Here is a 5,984-nt window from a genome sequence, read left to right on the forward strand (position 1 = left end):
CTCCACAGTTTTTAATGGAGGAATCTAAACAAACGGAAAACTGCAATTATAAACAAACACAAGCAAGTGTTGAGAAAAGAAAGTGACAATTTGAGCGTATTGGTCTGCTGTAGAGGACCCGTGGGCCAATTCCAGTTGGAGGATCTGCCTTAGCTCTATCATTGCTGGATGTAGAGTTTTGTGTAAATGGCATGTTTGTATCTGACCTAAAGAGACTCAGAGATGTCCTTTTGAGCTTACGATGAAGGACAGCAACAATGTATGCATTTATCAGTTTTACGAGTCTTTTACTTGTGTAGCAAGCAGAGCAATTACTAATACCAGTCCATCCAGTTCTAGCTCTTATAGCCGTTTTTCCCCTTCGTTCTATGACCCAGTCCGATGCATAATGCTAATTATATACATCTTCATGTCATACCAACCTGTATGTTAATTGGTTTGATGGTTCTTGTCACATTTGATCAGTCAACAGCGCAGGGTGTGGTGACAAAAAACTATTCAAAAATGCCCAGTTTCCCAATAGCCAAAAATCTTACAGCACAAGCTAATGCAGAGGTGCTCTACTCTAACATGGATGGTTACACTGATGTTTTATGCTTTACTGGCAGGGACTCACAGGTGAACAAAATAGAGCATTCTCAGGGAAAAAGAGCACACAAGGTTGATTGTGTATTTGCTAGCTCTAAAAAGTGCCACAGTCATGTAGGCCAAGTGTGACTATGCGTTGTGGCCGTGGGAGATGTAATTCATAGTTCCGTAAAACAATTATTGTACCTGGGAATCTTTATCCAAATACTCAATATATACTGTAATATTAAATAGAGAAGGTAGAAGCAGTTCACTCATTTACTTTTTAAGGACCCGGATATCATTTGGATGTGATATGCAGTGAGACATTCTGCATGCCTCTGTGAAAGCCACTCTTGTAAACTCTGTATGTGTTTCATTAGTCAATCACAATCATGCTCGTTTAGATTAATTAAACAGTAGCCCCCCCACCCCATCCCCTATCACCCCTACCCAGTGGCGCAGGATGCAGGTGTCATCAGACTGGACCGAGGCCTCCTTTTGAGGTGGCATCCGTGTATAACTGAATGGCTTCAGTCAGTAGGGTCATTGGACACAGAAGAGCTTTGACGCGTACAAATTGTGCTTGAAGACGCTGTGCTCACACTGGGAGCCTCAGTGGTTGGCAGAAGACCAGTGGAGCTGGGACATAGCACTCCAGATGGCAGTGGAGTGTGCAACGGTTCCTCGGAACTGAGGAAGAGAGCTGTCCAAGCCCAGCTGGGAGCAAAGGGATGCCTTACTGCCGGTCTGAGAGAGAGTATGTGTGTGTGAGCATCTCTGTGTGTTAGGCAGAGAGGAAGAGAGAGGGGGAGAAAGTGAGAATGAAAGAGAGAAGTGTGTGAGTGAGTGTGTGTGTTAGTGTGCAAGATCTGCAGGATCCAAGATTAGAAACCAAAGGTAAATTGAACTGTCATTGCGTGTTCGAATAAGGGCCGAACCCAAATAAAGTAGTCATTGCATGTTTGAGTAAAGACAAATCTTGTCTATTAAATGATCTTCTTTACCATTGCTTAAAACAGCAGAATCTTCAGAATATTCCATGAGTTGTCTCAGATGATCAATTTTTTAAATAACCCTTAAAACTCTGTATATTCATAAATCAACAGAGATACATTTTTTATGAGCTGATACAGGGTTGTAGTAGTCAAGGCGGGAGGTTACAGTTTCTCATGTTACAGTTGCTAGGTACGCGGCCCTGGTCTCTGGGTAGGGATTTGGTTTTCCCTCCTCAGTCTGATAGAGAAGAGTGCCCTGTGCGGAGGCAGTGGCTCGTGCAACATCTACAAGGCCTCTCACTTTGAGAGAAAAGCCACCTGAGAACCGGGGCGGAGAACACGACGACAAACACGCACAGTGCCTTCAAAGAGATAACCCCTCTTCGCTGTTTTCATTTGGCAGCCCGCTAGAGAGTAGAAGAGAAGAAGATGGAAAAAAAAAAAGAATCCTGTTCTTCCTCCCTTTTCATTCACATCTGCTCTGTGGAAGGAAGCGAGCATGATCTGCACTCTGATCACAATGAATTATTCCTCTCCTGGCTATAAATACAAGTTGCCTCAACCACTGCGCCTCTTTCAGGGCAGGAATCGTTGCAACCCCATGCATATCCCATGCGCCACCTCTATCTAACCTTGTCTTCAGGAAGTGGAGGCAGTTGAGTTTACTGCTTTAAGCTTGTCAGGGAAGAAGGCTTGAGTTGCGAGCGGGCGCTTATACACTACCAAATACTCAACACAATGCATTGGAATGAAATTACTGGGATATATATATTGCGTTGAGTGTAAGCTACTGTATAAGCTATATATTATATGAATTCATATTGAATGAATACTGTGTACAGTACATTTCCCAGTGAAAATATGATTTGCATTTCTAAAAAATCTAAATCAACCTGCATCTATGAAAATATATGCAATCTACATTAGCTATGATAACAGGTGGCTCTAAACCTGGAACCCCTCTGGTCGTTGAGCTCATAGTCATTCAGAGGACTAGCAGCACATTGGGTGTGAGGGAGCCTCAAACCAGGAAGTGCTATTGGCCCATCACCTCTAATGGGAACAAAAGGTCATCCCTTAATTATTCATCTGGGATGTCAAACAATCCTCATAGGCTGTTATTTAGAGGACTAGATCCATTGAATAATGCAGTGGCAGGATTCTCTTTCCTCCAAAAGCGGCACAGTTGCGGTTGGGATTTTTTTGAGAGCCTTGTCTTTATGCTAGAGACCCCCCTTGCCCATACCCTTTCCCATGTCCATTTTAGGCTGACCTTCTCTGTCATTCCTGCTGAAACTTGGATGGCACAGAAGGTGACTTGACTGCTGTTCCTATGGTTTTCATGACCCCCCTCCCTAAGGAGGAAAATGGCTTCTTACAACCCCCTACAATATGGAGCTCTCCTGAGGGTTCCTGTGGGGCTTCCTCATTTGAGGCTTGTGTCTGTGTACTTAAGACACCATGCAGGCAGAATGGTAACGCATTAAAAACAGCTGATTACTCCCCTTCAATGAACCATTATGGTTTTCAGTTGATGTATCTGTTTTACTAGACTACCCTTGTCAATTGATCTTTAGCAGCTTTCTATAGATGTAAGGGATGTGTATTGCAGCTGAAGAGGCAAAAAACGAGACATTAATGCTATTAAAGTGCATTAAAGTGAAGAATTGTATAATGTGAGTCGCTACCGTGGGAAGATTAGTGGGTAGGCGGCATGGTGGATTCCGAGGAGTCTGGCTGGGAGTCTTCAAATGAGAGAGAGGGGGATCCAGAGGGAGATATATATATATATATAGATATATAGATAGATATAGAGAGAGTGAGAGAGAGAGAGAGAGAGAGAGAGAGAGGGAGACTACTTCCAGTCTGTTATGTTTAACCCTAACCCATGCAGAGATGCACATGTAGAGATACGTGACTATCGGGCTGTAGAATGAAGAAGCCTGTTGGAGCATCAGAGGATTACATTTCAGATGTAATCCATATCCATCATTTGAACACAGTCTAGTGGTACTCCATGCATATTGGTGTATTTCCAACACTTATTTCCATAATCTCTCTAATACTCCACTGCTTTCTTCACACAGTTCAATATGAGGGTAATCTAGTAATCTGGATAATAACATTTTCAATATCAGTGAGAGTCGAGGACAGCTAATTTATGTGCACCCGGGTGCCCTGCAATTATAGAACACGCATGATCAATATTGCTCTATGATTATGTATGGTGGGATTAGTTATGGCTGCAGTATAAGACACAACGCTTTAGCTTAGTGTGATGGTTTGGAGAGCTGTAGACAAGGTTAGGACATCTTATCAATGTCATTCTTTACTTGCACTGGTCTCTGTCTGAGGTAGGGCTGAAAGCACAGCTCAAACTATGGATTATTTGTGCTTGCCTTCTGAGTATTTTGGAGCTCTTAAAAAGAAATTGTTCTCATTCCTTATCATCCTCATTATATATTTTACATCAGGCATTAGGGTGCTGATAAATTGAGATATGAGACAACATTTTTTATTTTGGGACACTGAACCTCCGAGGTGAGTGTGGATTTTGGTGCAGTCAGTATTTGTTTTTGACAGATACTGTGTCCTTATTTCCAAAGTTTGATGTTGGTGTGCAAAATGTGATGACAATGCTCATTTGTCTTGGCCCCCGGAATAAAAGGTGAGGGGAAGCAGATTTGATCTGTGTGTCTCTATAACCAGGAAGGAGGATGTGTGTATTGCTCTGAAGAATAAAATCACTCTGTTGTCAGGGAGGCGCCTCCTCCTCCAAGCTGGACAAGGTCAGTGTTTCTGAGGCGGAGGCAGGGCCAGGTGCTCTTCACGTTTGGAGGATGGCATGGTGCCTGGAACAACCAACAGAGAACCGGACAGGGGCGTAGGATCTGGGCTCTCACTCCACTGTGGGGCTGTTTCAAAGCCTCAACTCCTCTCCTGTGGAATCCAATGCCCAGGTGCCAGGATGTTGATCAATTAGGCCACAGTGTTGCTGCCCCCAAGTTAATTACACTCATTTATTTTGCCTAAGCCTGTCATTGAGGAGCTGCCGTTGTATTCAAGCCAGTCCAGCCATTCAGAGACACTCCCAGACAGACAAGAATGCACTGTAGCTGGGTCAACCTCATCAAGGGAACTTTATCTCTGAAGGGGCTCTCGTCTGTTCACTCACTGAGGTCTCCAATTATTGGGATTGTTCCACAATCACCTGGTGCATTCCTATAAGTTCAGCAGTTGTCTAAAGGTAAATGTTTGGATTCAAAGCTGGAGATTTGCTTGTTTTCCATGTGAATGATACATTTTTGGCCACAAATTATGGCGTATGTTACTAGTATCTACAGATGGGAAGGTTCACTGGAGGGATTGGCATATTAGATGATATTATAACAGTTTTATAATATATTATGTTATATTATATTAATAAGACTGGGAGGTCTGGACAGACAGAAGCATGATTCCACTACAGATTCCTTTCAGATAGTCTCTGAATCAATATTCGTTTCATTAACTCTTGTTATAGATTATTTCAGTTGAATTTATGTTATTTGAACATACTACTGTATATTCAACATTTATCCGTGTATGTAAAGTTTGTTTCAGTGGAGTTATTATATATACATATATAATTATAATATTATATATACATATATAATTATAATATTATATATACATATATAATTATTATGTATATATATATATATATATATATACATTATGGACTTTAATGTTTAGATTTTTTGTCTGGATTGTTTGAGTTAATACCAAAGTCTGGTGCAAATTTCACTTAGGTTCATTGGAAATACATTTACTGGACAAAATGTTGATACGATACAATACTTATTTCCCCCACTGTGTATATATATATATATATATATATATATATATATATATATATATATATATATATATATATATATATATATATATTCAGTGGTTCAGTGGTATCATAAACTCCTTTCTAGGTACAGTAGGTAGTTTAGTTCCCCTATAATTAATTTATTTATTCCTAACACAGCCCCAGGAAAGACCAAAATACATGGGACAGATGTTTTTAATTAAACAAACGCTGATTATTAATTGATCAATATTTACTGCACGTCTGAATTAGAAAAGCTTACATCCTGAATGAATTACGATTTTCTTTTCTCCCCGTGCCTTTGCAGGATTAAACAAGAACTTGAGGCAGTGGGTTGCTCATTCAATCAGTGATTCATTTACCAGATCGTTTAATTACCACCAATCTCTGCTCACTTCGACCCTGCAGGGGGTCTGATGTGACTGATGACTGCTACCTGAGCTCAACCCCTCGCTGAGAAAAAAAAAAGAGTCTGTTATCATAAAGAGTGTCTGCTCTACTGTACTAGCGAACATTGTAGATCAAAGATTCATCTGGAGATGAAAACCAGATGGGGGGTT

This window comes from Nansenia antarctica (genome assembly GCF_963989245.1).
Source record: "Nansenia antarctica genome assembly, chromosome: 9".
NCBI lineage: Eukaryota > Metazoa > Chordata > Actinopteri > Argentiniformes > Microstomatidae > Nansenia > Nansenia antarctica.